At 41.1% G+C, this 13,595-nt stretch overlaps 1 protein-coding gene across 11 annotated transcripts in view; it reads right to left on the bottom strand.

Annotated features, from left to right (window-relative positions):
• The window catches only part of ptprsa (protein tyrosine phosphatase receptor type Sa), a 230,739-nt gene that overhangs the window by 123,014 nt on the left and 94,130 nt on the right, over positions 1–13,595 (bottom strand). The window lies entirely within an intron of this gene.

Here is a 13,595-nt window from a genome sequence, read left to right as displayed (position 1 = left end):
CCCACACAGGCACTCCTCTTCTCATTGATATGGCTGGTGCTGCGCACAGACACCACCAAGTGGTAATACATACTCTTTAATTAACAAGATATGCATAAAGAGACACACAAAGACAGAACTAGGAGCAATCACGACATGAATGTGATGAATATGTGCTGACATACTTTTACCACTTACAGAGAGATATTCAGTGTCATGCTCAAGGATGCTTAAACGCAAAGCTCTGTCTGTCTCAGCAATCAAGCTGTGAACATGAAAACCCAAAACCGTGCGCTCTCAGAGGACCCAGATCAGAGGACAAAGTGTCAGCCAGCATCTGCCCTGCTTTGGTGTCCTTGTGCAAGACGGTGAACTCCCCCAAGCTCCAGGGATTCTGCTTAGCTGAGGTGACACAAGGGGTGGCAGCGATTTACTAGAAGGGAGATTAACTACCTTGTACTGTAGGTGGTTAACAAGGGTACAACTGAACTAATTGTGTAGACGACGTACAATTTATCACTGTTTTTGTTTTGTTTTTTGGCAACACGTTGATCTTTGATATATTTGAACAATAATTTTCTAAATGTCCCTGAAAAAAGCATTTTTACCTGCTTCACAGCTCAGGTTTTAATGAAAGAGGTATTATTCAACTACAGAGGCCAAATAAGGGAACGAATATACTTAAAAAAAAACATTCAGATGGATTCAGGGTCAAAAGCACATTGGCACACAAGCCATCATGGAAGTTCAGGGATGCATCATTTCAACGCGTACTACACTTCATCACTTAACCTCATTGTATCATGTCTCAGTTATCTTGGTGACCTTTTATTGGGAGTAGAAGACTGAGATACAAAAGCTTCCATTACCTTAATTCAATGAAATAAAACGAATAAGTAAAAACTAAAATAAATAACTTAAACAGATTAAAATGAAATTAGACAACCCTACCTACAGGTTTGCGATTTATGTCAAACAGTTAAATTCTCAGGAGAGTTAAAAAGGTTAATATAATGCAGCTGTTTTGCTGGGCTCCATTTTTTGACTGTGGCCTTGTGAGAGGCAGAAAACCAGGGCTAATTGCAGTGTAACCGAGCACCCCAGACAGCAGGCATTTAAGAGTGCCCCACCCTTCACAACTCCTGGACCAGGCTCACATAGCAGACACATGCTGCTGCAGGCGCACTGAAAATTAAGCCCCAAACACATAGAGCCAAATCCATATATAACACAAAATCTATTCACCTCTAAACCCCCCAGTCCTCCCTATATGTAATGAGCAAGAATGTGGAAAATATGTAAGAAAAACATGGCGCAGGCACACTTACAAAAACACAAAAGGCGCGATTAACAATAGGCCTTTTGTGGCGACACCATACCAAGAAAGAGTGGGTGTTTTTCAGAAGCTCAGCTCATCTTTCAACACAATACTACACGCACACGACCAACATGTGTCCTCGCTTTTTTTTCTTCTTCTTTGCCAGGAGGGCCAGTGATGTCATTGGTAAGAACCGAGTAAAATACACATAAACAGAGAGAATAGAGGGGGAGTAAAAAACAGTCTAGAAGTTATGAATGATGGCTTTATTGTTCTGACTTTAAACACTGGGGTTGACAGAGAGAATCTCGTGTATCTGTAGGGAATAACTCTCTGTTCACAACATGCCTAACTTGTGATTTATGGGTCTCCCCTTAGGACATGGCTTACTATCATCACCTCTGGTTGCCATATAAACTTCACAACACAACTACATCAGCTATTGTTGTTGAACAGCCTCACCAAACATAGCCTAAAACCATATGGGTGCTGGAGATTAACCATGGACGCTGGGTATAGTGCTTCATTCTGCCTTCGTTTTAGTAAATGGAAGACAGAGATTACACAGACAAGTGTGCATGGAAAGATGAAAGTTGACTAAAAAGAGGGGATAAAAAAGTCAAAGTAAAATATTTGGGCTAGCATGCACCACCAGAAATGAACTTTAGCATGTCTTAGTAAACTAACAGGGCGATAGGAAAAAGGTATTTCCTTCATATCTCCCATAGGTGTTCATATGTGTAGGGACTAAAAAGCATAAAATTCACACCATTTTAATACTCATCAAAGAGTGACCACCCATGCCCTGTAGATGGGAGTGTGGTCAATGTGCAAGAGACCACTCAGGTAATCACACAAAATACACCTGTACTGATGTTTACCACGGCCATTAACTCCAAGCTGGCAAATATCTGTAACTTTACTCACAATCTGAAGGTAACACAGCAAATGTTAGTTAGCGTGCTCCAGTGTAGTTACTGTTTATGTTAATTCTAATTTTTATTTCTAAAATGTGTTGATCTGTGAATCTAGATGTAAAAAGCGACTGAATAAGGAATCTATTGTATCTAAGTATTTGCAAGTAGATAAGACACAAACAGAGAGTAGAATATCACAAGACTGTCTGACACACATGTATCATGTATCAGTGAAAATCCCCTTTGAAGTAAACTAAATTAAAAAGTGCTGCACACTTTTTGATTAAAACCCATACAGAGACAAAGTCTATTCATTACTTTGGGCTATTCCCACTGATGGGCAATGAATATATTTTGAAGCTAGAACTTTTATCCCATGTGAAAACTGCCCATCACTCGAGATATTAACCCAGAGCCAAGCTTCAGTAATTACAGCCAAAATGGCAGCACAATTTCCACTGAGTGGTGGCAGTCACTGGCTATTAGGGACTCTCACTTTGACATGGTCAAGCTTTAAATTCGGCTCGTTTCCCCATGCAATATTGATACTAATGCATTTGATTACTAAGATTGAGAAAGGCACTGAGGGGAAGGGAAGATGGGAATCCACGCCATAAGCATGAAATGAGAGTATGACAAGTTAATATAAAAAGTGCGCATATGCACACACGCACATAACCACACTGCACTGCAAAAAGTAAAAAAAAAATAAACAAAAAGCAGAAATGAATCCTTAAAAAAAATAAAGTTACAGGTATGTAAGCATATGGAGACCACGAGAGTCACAACTTCAATACAAGATGTTTTTATCCACTCATGCACTGTACTGTTACAAAGATAGTAACTGTAATAAACACACAGATACACACACACACACACTGAAGATGTGAAGTTGCATTTACACTGAGAAAAACTACTTATAACCTGAGGGACCACATTAATAATCCCTTTTATGTGATGAACAGTAAGCTCACTTCAGACACACGGTTAAAAAGACCACAGTTTGGTTGGGCTTCGCAATCAAAACCGAGTGTTTGATGTCTAGACTCTCAAAAAGAATAATATTTTCAGTGTTTGTACTCCAAAAAGTAACTCTGGGGGCTTTAGAAAGAGTGAGTTTTTCATAGATTGCCAGGTTTCCAGAACGCCTGTAACACAGTCTAATTTTGCCAGGCTGTAGAACACTGGCAGCTCACCATCCGTCCAAAGACAACGATCAATCTACTGCAAAACAGCCTATACATATATATTTAACTCAGTCATTGCTGACATAACATCAACAACACATAACAACACAAGCGTGATCAAAACTTTTCTAATTCCTGCAACAAATTACTAGTAATTTTAATATGTCAGTTTTTAACTATTAAAAAAAAAACAACTGAGGGAGATATGTTAAAGAAGAAGGAAATGCTGGATTTAAATGAACACGACAGGGCAGGTGCCAGCCCCTCCCGTAGGATGATGATAACAGAAACAACAGCAGCAAAAAGAATCCTTTTCCATCACTCTCATGCTCAAACTGTGCTAGTTGCTCTTTATGCTTAGCCTTCAAGCTGCTGTCTCTCTCTCTGCAGTCTTTCACCTTAGATGAAGTTTTTATGCGTCAGCCTCGTGTTACAGGCTTTTACTTCAGCCACTTTACTGCTTTTCATCGATTCACACCTTATAGAGGAGCAACAACACAAGGATGCAAGACGCTGGACATTCAGCTGATCAGGAGCCTGTAATTGTGTATGAATGCGATTGGGCGTTGTATGAGTGACACTATGTTTGCAAGCCCGAAGGACTTTATTTAATCAAACTAAGAACTGCATATTCTGCTGTTTCTTTGTATGCGTTTGTGGAATGATTTAAGTATGAATGCCCATATAGTTCTTCCTTCTGTGAGTTACTCTATATGTCTGTCTCTGTAAGAAGCACAGTTACACAAGACACTCGCCCAGGCCTGAGCTATAAAACAAGTCTATAGAGACCATCTGTTTTTTACCACGCTGAAGTCCTAACTGTATTGATTCCATATGTCACTGGTAAGGAACACCACCAACCAGCTACACACACACACAGACACGTACTCATCCCCTGTATCTTATTAGTTTTCTGCATCAGAATTTTATGCATATTAAGGGAAAATCTGAGATGAGGGTGTGAAGAAAGGTATGTTTGTCTTCTAAATATTTCCTGATCAGACAAGTCATCATCCCAATCTTCTACAGCGTCTCTGTTTTATTTTTCTTGCCCATTCCCCTCCAATCCCTCATTTCCTCTCTCTGCTTCCCTTCCCCCTTGAACTCATGCATACTAAACTATGCTTGCATTGCAGATGTTTGGTAGGAAATCACATGAATTTGCATGGAACTGCAGGACTATTATGTAAATGCCCCAGTGTGTATCTACCTCCCAGCCTCACTCTTTCGTTGCCATCCGCTCCGTGCAGAGAGATCAATGTCAAAGAAATTTGGAAAAAATGGTATACCTGTCATTCAGCACATGTAGAGAAGCCCCGGTGGAACAAGAAATGCTCACATAAGGAAAGCATATTAGATATGCAAGACAGTGTTGGCATTTCCATTAAATGCAAAAGGCAAACAGAAATATGAAAACAAATGTGATAACCCTACATGTCTTATACATTCAGAGCAGGAATCCGAGCCAGTAGAAATGACAGAGATGTAAACAGATACATTAGAGACAGGTTCCCAGTTTATGAGCGGTTCTAAAGTTGCCAGTTTCCACAAGTCTTTGCTCCCCAGCGACACCAGAGCATCCCGGGAACAGCCTGAAAACAACCTCCACTGACATTTATGCACAGCATATTATATTGTTACAGTGATGGATGAGCAAAATGTTTGCCCAAAGTGAAGACTGTTTGCATAGGTAGGGAGAACTGCACTGCCTTGACCTCATTAAGGGACTGTAGAACGCCCTCCCCTGGCAACCTCTCCATGGAGTAGCTTTCCCATGAGCCTTTGCCCTTAACTGTTCCCAGTCTCCCAGTTCCACAAATGATGCTTGACACTTCAGAGACACCTTGTGTCGGCCATCTGCTGTCCCCCTGAGAGCACCATAACCTTTCTTTGGGATCTTTGGGAGATGCCATTTGAGCCACAGTTTGCCTGCTAAAATAGATTTTTCTGCAATGCTACACTAAAAATAACTTTAACTGTATATTCCCGGTATTAGAAGGTAACTTCCCCTTTTGAAAAAGCACTCTAAGACATTATATACAGTTTTTATAGCTCAGCGTTTTGTAAATTTGTCTTACTGGTGTTTGGACAACCTTCACACCCCAACATTCGCTGTCGGGTCTAAGTTCTTCAAAAAGGAAGTGCAGATTTACAAAAAGATTTGAGACCAAATTACCACAAGCCCACTGAATCTTCAACTATTTGTTTTTCTCGCAGCGTTGCTCTGAGTTCGATCAGCAGGAAATGGGTTTACTCTGAACATTATGAGCCACTGCTGTCCTTCCAATAAACACCCAGGGCTGTGAGGCTTTTAGCTGAAATCCACCTCTGTTGAGGTTGAGTGCACAGCAGTAAGCATCGGGCCTGTGCAGTCGAGACGAACGGATTGGCAGCTGGGAGGCTTGGGCACCAAGCTGACCACTGAAACCCAGACTTTATTGCACAGCCGTTTTGTTTGTCACCGAGGGGTGACACACTATCCCATGTAACCTCGCCATACTGTGACATTACAAGTTGGCACATGAAATTCACACACATGTACACTTTTGTCTGCCTCTCCTCGTCTGTCGCCCTGGCAGCCAGTGATGACAAAGGCCTAAATTTACAGGTGGCAGTGTCTGGGATAACCCTGGTAGGACGAAAGGGTATAACTAAACAGTATAAAAAGTAAAATAGTGGTATTTAATTATAGGACAGAGTAAAAATCACAATTTTAAGTTGGAGAAAGGAGGTGCAGCAGTTCTTTATATAAAGAGGCAGTTGTTCAGGAGTGTCTGTGGTGGGAGAAGAGGTGGGGGAAGGAGGGTCTGAAGAAGTGACATCAGTTTTTGGCCTGCTGCCCACAGATTCAGACAAGCATCGCACCAACTAGCCAGCAGCTTGAATGCCCTTTAGAAATTGCCACAGGAGAGGGAGAGAAGTTTCTGAAGGGCGGCTGGGACAGCTCGGGAAGCACGCTTCATATTCATTCTGGAAATGGGATGCGGGTTGGGGGGGTGAATGAGATTATTCTAAGTGATCAAGTAGGAGGCAGAGGAGGGAAAGACTGGCAGTCCAGGGTGTTTAGAAAGATTCCTCTCTGCAATTGGCAGGGCTTACTGTGTAACATTTGCTGTGTGGTTTGAGAAGTTTCATTTCCAAAATGAGACATATACCATTTGAAAAACTGTCACACCTACACAACAAAATGGCTACTGGCACGTTAATAAAATTCACAACCGAGCTAAATTGGCGCCATCCTTGGCTCCTCGCTCCGAAAAGTTGAAATTTAAGACATGCAATCTATTTTTCTATACTTCTTTATCCGTTTCCGAAAAGAGTGTGCCATTCCATTTGCATTGCAGTTTCACTGCTCTACAAATTCAACATGACAGATTAGAAAAGAAACAAAACTGTCGTGGCCAAGTTAGCCTTCTTTTTCTGCTTCACATAACGGAAATCTAAAAACCTTACTGCATGGCACAGATCATCTAATAAAAATCCTAACTAACTTGTGCAAGTAGGATGATACAGTATTTCGGAACCTGATAATCATGCCTTTGACTCTTTTCAATTCATTTATTTGTCTATAAACATAAATAGGCCTCTTTTCCAGCAGCATCCATCTGCAGCAAATTGGGTCCATTATGTGATCTCGCAACTTCAGGTTTCAAAAAATATGATTTTCATGTGCACTGATCAGTTACATATAAAACAGGGGTGCTCTTTAGGGTTCATATCTGAGGCTCCTTTTGTCCTGACAGCTTTTTAATGAATTCTGTACTTCTCAAATGTGGAAAAAAAAGATGGGATAGATTTGTGTATTAATATACAAAGATACACTAATACAGAGACATATACAAATGGAACAAAGTCATTTAGTTTAAAAAAAAAAACCTTCAGCCACTGTGGTCATCTTTTCAGCCTCTTTTTTTAAGTATTTAATTGAAAATTAAGTTAATCCTGGTAATTTCAGAAACTGGGCCAAAGCTCATCAGCAGGCTAAACAGTATTTAATAACCTCACTGGGGGAGCAAGAATTAGGATTAAACTTATTTTGTGTGTGTGTCATTAGGGAAGGTGCATTTTAATTTGCACTTCTCTGCCATTATCTGATTAATGACAAAAAGGAGTGAACATGAAAATGCATCGCCACGAGAAATTCACATTCCCACAACAATTTAGAGAGGAAAACATAACACACGACACTGGACATCATTAAGCGTACTTCAGGAAGTCCCATTGAAGCCACTGCTCGGATTTAAGTTTTATTACCCCCCCCCCCCCCAAAAAAAAACAAAAAACAAAACTACAAAAAAACAAAACACGAAATTTTTTTTTACATTTTCACTGCTTGTTACACCATCTGTAACAAGCTTCTATTACATTTTCTTCATTTCCACAGTGAACAGTCAGACAATAGTGATGGCAACAGCAAAGGCATTTGACTATCCTCTCATGACATGTAGTTCAGACTTTGGGGGATCAGACTGAACGTGACTAGCCAAATGGTTTGTTGCGCAGTCCCATCTGGGAAGTTGCACTTGGAAACTCGTTGGCAAGGTCTAGGCATATCAACCAGGTAAGCTGCCATTAAATGCAAAGAAAAAATATGCCAGTGTAGACAGCTAGTTAGTTAGGCCAGTCCACATGGAAAGTAACTGGCACAGATATTGTGACCAGAGAAGTCAAAGACTTTCAGTAACTTCAAGAGATGACAAGCAACGTAACTGCAAAGAGGATCAGGGTGTTGAGTAATACTTTTCTCCACTTTGAGGCCAACAATTAAAAGGATTATGAAAGAGAGAGGTTAGAGTTTATCTAGGCAACGAAAGCCTTGAATGTCTGCTTACAACAACCTATTTTTGTTGACAAGGCAATGCATGAAAAGCGAATCTCTTGCTGTGTAGCAAGTAATGACATTTTAAACATGTCATCTCACCTAAACCATGCTCGTAGCAGTAACCTTATGGTCAGAAGTTTCTCACATGACACTAATTGGTCCTAACTAAGTTCTAACCTACAAGCTCAAAGCTAGAAGCTTTGGCAATTTAAATTCCCTTGTGATACTGATCAGTGCAAATCTCTCATTGAAACGGACACGAAGGTGTACCCGATTCGTTAACACGTAAAGTCAAGGACTCCTTACAAGCACTAGGTACTAGCAGTTAGGAGTCTCTCTGTGTCAAATAAAACCAATCCCTGGCATGTTATTCTGAATTGATTTGGCAACTTTTCTCCACATTCTTATGGCCAAAGTAAGCGTAAAACTGTTTTTGAAACCTCCCTCTCAGTTCTCAAAAAAATAGAAGATGAACAACATCCTCTGTCTGACTGAAGCAGCAGCAACTGCTCTGTGCTGATGTGCAAAATGACTGTCTTTTGGGTTTGTTTGGTTTAAACGACACTGGATCTGATTATATGTTACAAATATACAAGAAAGACAATAAACATGGTATCATAGCAATTAGCGTTGTGCAACACTATGTGGAGCAGGCTGTGTGTTACCAGAGTGTCTGTATCCCTGTCAATCTACTGCACTGCAGAGACCCAAAACAGATGGCAAGGCTGACCCACACTCTGCCTCTCTGCCTGTTTGTGCACCCGTCACAGTCATACCACCAGCGTTCCCACTATAGCGGTACAGACAACTGTTTTTTTACAGTCACTTTAAAAAAGATCTGAGAAACAGACAGGAACAAATGTGATGCTTAGACTTGGGAATTCAAATGCTACAAATAACCAAAGACAAAAAGAGGGGAAAAAATTGTACACTTACTTTACAAAGAACGTGAAAACGTAAAAGTAAAAGATCCAATTTTTAATTCAAATAAGGGTTATAAAATTAACACCTCCTAAATTTTCTGTCTACATTGTATTTTAACAAGAAAAAAGTTATTCAAGGAGTAACTTGCCAATTCAGGCAATGTAAGTTTTCAACAACTAGCTGCAAAGAAGACTTACATATTGAGTGATTAAATGCCAACTTAACTGCCAACTATTTTATTCCCTCGAGTGTTCCTAGATAACCATCAGAAAGCCCAGCGTGAGATGGCATGTCTTTTAGCCAAAAACTGAGGCTCAAGCCACCTCATGTGACATTCATTTATCCAGTAATTTGTGGTAATAATGCAGCATGATCCATATTAATGTATTCCTCCACAATAACCTACTGAAACAGAGAGTCAATTGTGAATTTGTCTTACTTTCCTACAAACCGCTGGAATAAAGAGTTTGCTTGTGTGGCAGACAGAGAATTATTGTGGACGACGGGCATGCACGTGGGCAAACAACAGAAGAAAGGCAGCTCTGATAGCACAATGGAGCCTCTAAGCCTCCAAGAAAGTGACATGCTCGCACACGCACACGCACACACACACACACACACACACACATATATATATATATATATATATATATATACTGTATGTATAAAAAAACCAAAGACACCCAGCACGCCCCTGTGGGCGGTCAATCCTTCAAGCTCGGTCCTCTACCAGAGGCCTGGGAGCTTGAGGGTCCTGCGCAGTATCTTAGCTGTTCCCAGGACTGCGCTCTTCTGGACAGAGATCTCCGATGTTATTCCCGGGATCTGCTGGAGCCACTCGCCTAGCTTGGGAGTCACCGCACCTAGTGCTCCGATTACCACGGGGACCACCGTTACCTTCACCCTCCACATCCTCTCGAGCTCTTCTCTGAGCCCTTGGTATTTCTCCAGCTTCTCGTGTTCCTTCTTCCTGATATTGCTGTCATTCGGAACCGCTACATCGATCACTACGGCCGTCTTCTTCTGTTTGTCTACCACCACTATATCCGGTTGGTTAGCCACCACCATTTTGTCCGTCTGTATCTGGAAGTCCCACAGGATCTTAGCTCGGTCATTCTCCACCACCCTTGGGGGCATCTCCCATTTTGACCTCGGGACTTCCAGGTTATACTCGGCACAGATGTTCCTGTACACTATGCCGGCCACTTGGTTATGGCGTTCCATGTATGCCTTGCCTGCTAGCATCTTGCACCCTGCTGTTATGTGCTGGATTGTCTCTGGGGCATCTTTACACAGCCTGCACCTGGGGTCTTGCCTGGTGCGATAGACCCCAGCCTCTATGGATCTTGTACTCAGAGCTTGTTCTTGTGCTGCCATGATTATATATATATATATATATATATATATATATATATATATATATATATATATATATATATATATAGTAGTAACATGTTGCCTCTCAGAGGTGTACATGTACACTGGTTCTCTTACACAATCACTCATGCGCACAGTCTTTCTACAAGCCATCACTCCTCTGAGCATGTGTCTACCCTCTGACCCTTTCACTCCGACAAATGACGCTTCAGCACCACCATACTATTAAACCCCCACAGTGCCACAGCACGTCACGCGCCTTTGACTTTAGAGCGAATTTCAGCGCGCCGAGGGCGCCGTGGGAGTAAAGGTTGGGGGTGGTGGTGGTGTTGCTGGTGTGTGGGGGTCAAAGGTGGGAGGTCAGACAGCTGGTAAACATCTTTAAATACTCCTTTATAACACCATACATTCCTTCACAGCAGGGAATGGTTAGCAAGACATCCATCCCTGCCTGATTTAGCTCTGTTTTTGTGTGTGTGAAGGATAACCTCAAGTTTTTGTATACTACATACTTTTGTGAGTCAGACCAAGCTATGGCATGCAAATAAAATATATTTTTAGAAGATGGCAAAAAACAAGACTAAATTTATTCTGCAATATTCAAAACAGCAACACCCCGGCAGAAATCGTGTGGGTGGGGGTTGTTGCTGGGCTTGTTTGTTTTCCTGCCTGCAGTATCCACGCTGATTTTAAGTGATGGTAGAGTGGGTGGGGTGGTGGGCCTTTTAAGTCCTGCAACTAATGCATAAACAAGACCGCTTTCTCTCTGTCTTGCTGTCTTTTATTCTCTCGGTGTGTGCGTTTGTCATTTTACCACTTTGCACACCCATGCTGTGTATTGCGAGTTTTGAAGGAGACGGAAAGACTGAGACAAAAACAGCAAAAGGACGGAAAGCTCTACTGTTCTGCTATGACTTAAAAGCAATGTGATAGACTTACCGACCCATACGTACAATTACTGGGTCTGGAAAAGACAAAGAAGAATGCAGACAAAAGAAATACTGAAAGCTGTTTTGCATAGAGAATTACAACATAAGGACAGAACACGCCAGTGAGAGCGAAGACACACCCCCTGCACTTTAAACACAATCAAACACACAAGTGGGAGGATATGGGGGTCTCTGATGGGGGCTTACTGGAGGTAGATGGTTGTATCACACTGGTCCCAGACAGGCTTTGGAGCCAGCCCCAGTGACATGGAGAACATTGGCAGTTTTCTACTGCAAGGAATCTGTTGGCGTTTAAAACAGCCCAGGAATCTTTCAGGCCTGTTTTCAGGGAAGAAATAAAAACTACCAGAAAAGGCTCAACTCAAACTGTTTAAGATTGGCATAACGTAACCAATGTCCAACTTTTTTGCCATGCTCAGAATCAACAAGGCACTCGTAAATGATATCGTAAAATCATAACATCATCACGTTATTCTGGTGGGTCCATACTAGAAGCAGAATGACTAAAAGAGCTTATAGGGAGTCTATTCCTGTTATTTCTTTGCAATATTACTGCATGTCCAGAGTTCATTGCAATAAAAAAATGGCTAATACATACACAGAGTTAGATTACTGGAAAAGAGAAGTGAGAGAGGAAAGTTAAGCTGTGTTCACACCAGAGGTAATGTGGTGACCAAAAACCAAAAGGACAACTTCAAGCAACTATGGCCAAAAAAAGCTGCTGGTAACTCAAAATTGGGACCCAAGATGCAGGCAAGGAGGAGGCTGTTGATTAACATATAACTTGGTAGTAAATATGGCAGTATGTTACCTAGGCAACCAGAGCTTGACATGTCTGCAAGCGACCACCAGTCAGCTTCAAAGATAGGGGGACTTTGAATAGGGATGCATCTTTAGCAGAGCTCTGACTGCAAAGTTGGTCATCAGTTTGGTTATCAAGAGTGGGTAGAGACAACTAGAATGAAAGAAGCCTTAAACTAAATAAAAGTGTGTTCTGCCCTAACCTGGTTAAGGATTACAGTATTTACATCGATAACCAGGGTCAATCCTGGTCCCAGTCTCAAGTCAAGTCTTGAGGCAGATTTTCAATATTTCACATTTGTCTGGCAGGGGTTAGTCTTTGTCTTTCACACGAGGTCTTCCTGGCTCACGTTCTCATCTTAAAATCTCCCCTGAGGAGTTATCAGAAAGTACTTAAAAGACTAAGAAAAGCGAACAATCAATAATGATCAATACCTATGTGCACAACCCTGGTGCATCTTTGCCAAAGAGTCACCATCACTCCCCGAGCAGGATTCTTTGTAGTCAAATATTGTACCTTTTAAGTTTCAAAGTCATTTTATAAGGTCACATGTAAGACCACAGGTTCACAAAATTTCAATTTATAGTGTGCCTACTGCTTTAAATGTGACCACAACTGGTCAGTTCAATTACCAAATGACAATATTAAAGATAGTTGTTGAATAAAAAGAACAAAGAACGCTCATTAAGTGTGGTGACTTCTTGTCTATGTAACAGTATTTAGAACGGTAGGCATGATTATGTTCAGCATTTAATTGATTAGGTAGAATTAGACTGTTTTTGGACTGTTACATCTTTCTAAACATAAAATGATGAATAAATGTTATTCAATTCATTTCAATGTTATTTATAAATCCCCAAATCGCAACAATCGTCATCTCAAGGTAAAGGGAAGCTAAGGCCATATAATAATAGAAAGAAAACCCCAACAATCAGATGACCCTCTGAGAAAGCACTCGGCTTTTCCTTCAAGCGAGTCAGAAACACACAACAGTTACGAGGTATATGACAGAAACGTGACAGCAGACTTCTAAGAGTATATCAGCAACACAAAATCAAAATGTCAACGAGGCAGAAGTAAAAAAAATAATAATGAGGAAATCTGAGCGTCATTCAGACACACACCATTGCAATTAGTCATTTGAAGAGTAACAGAGTGAACAAAAATTGAGAAAGAGCATAAAATGTTGACATCCAAGCCAGGCACCAAGCTGCTCATCTTCTTGGCGCCAGGCAGAGTGCTGGCTCTCACTCAACCAGGAGGCCCATTTTTTCCCCATGCTTTTTATATTTCTTTTGTTTCGGTTATTCATCATAAGA

Source organism: Astatotilapia calliptera, chromosome 15, assembly GCF_964374335.1.
Source record: "Astatotilapia calliptera chromosome 15, fAstCal68.1, whole genome shotgun sequence".
In the NCBI taxonomy this organism is placed as follows: Eukaryota; Metazoa; Chordata; class Actinopteri; order Cichliformes; family Cichlidae; genus Astatotilapia; species Astatotilapia calliptera.
Note: the sequence above shows the minus strand (reverse complement) of the source record. Positions and strands in the feature narration are given on the sequence as shown.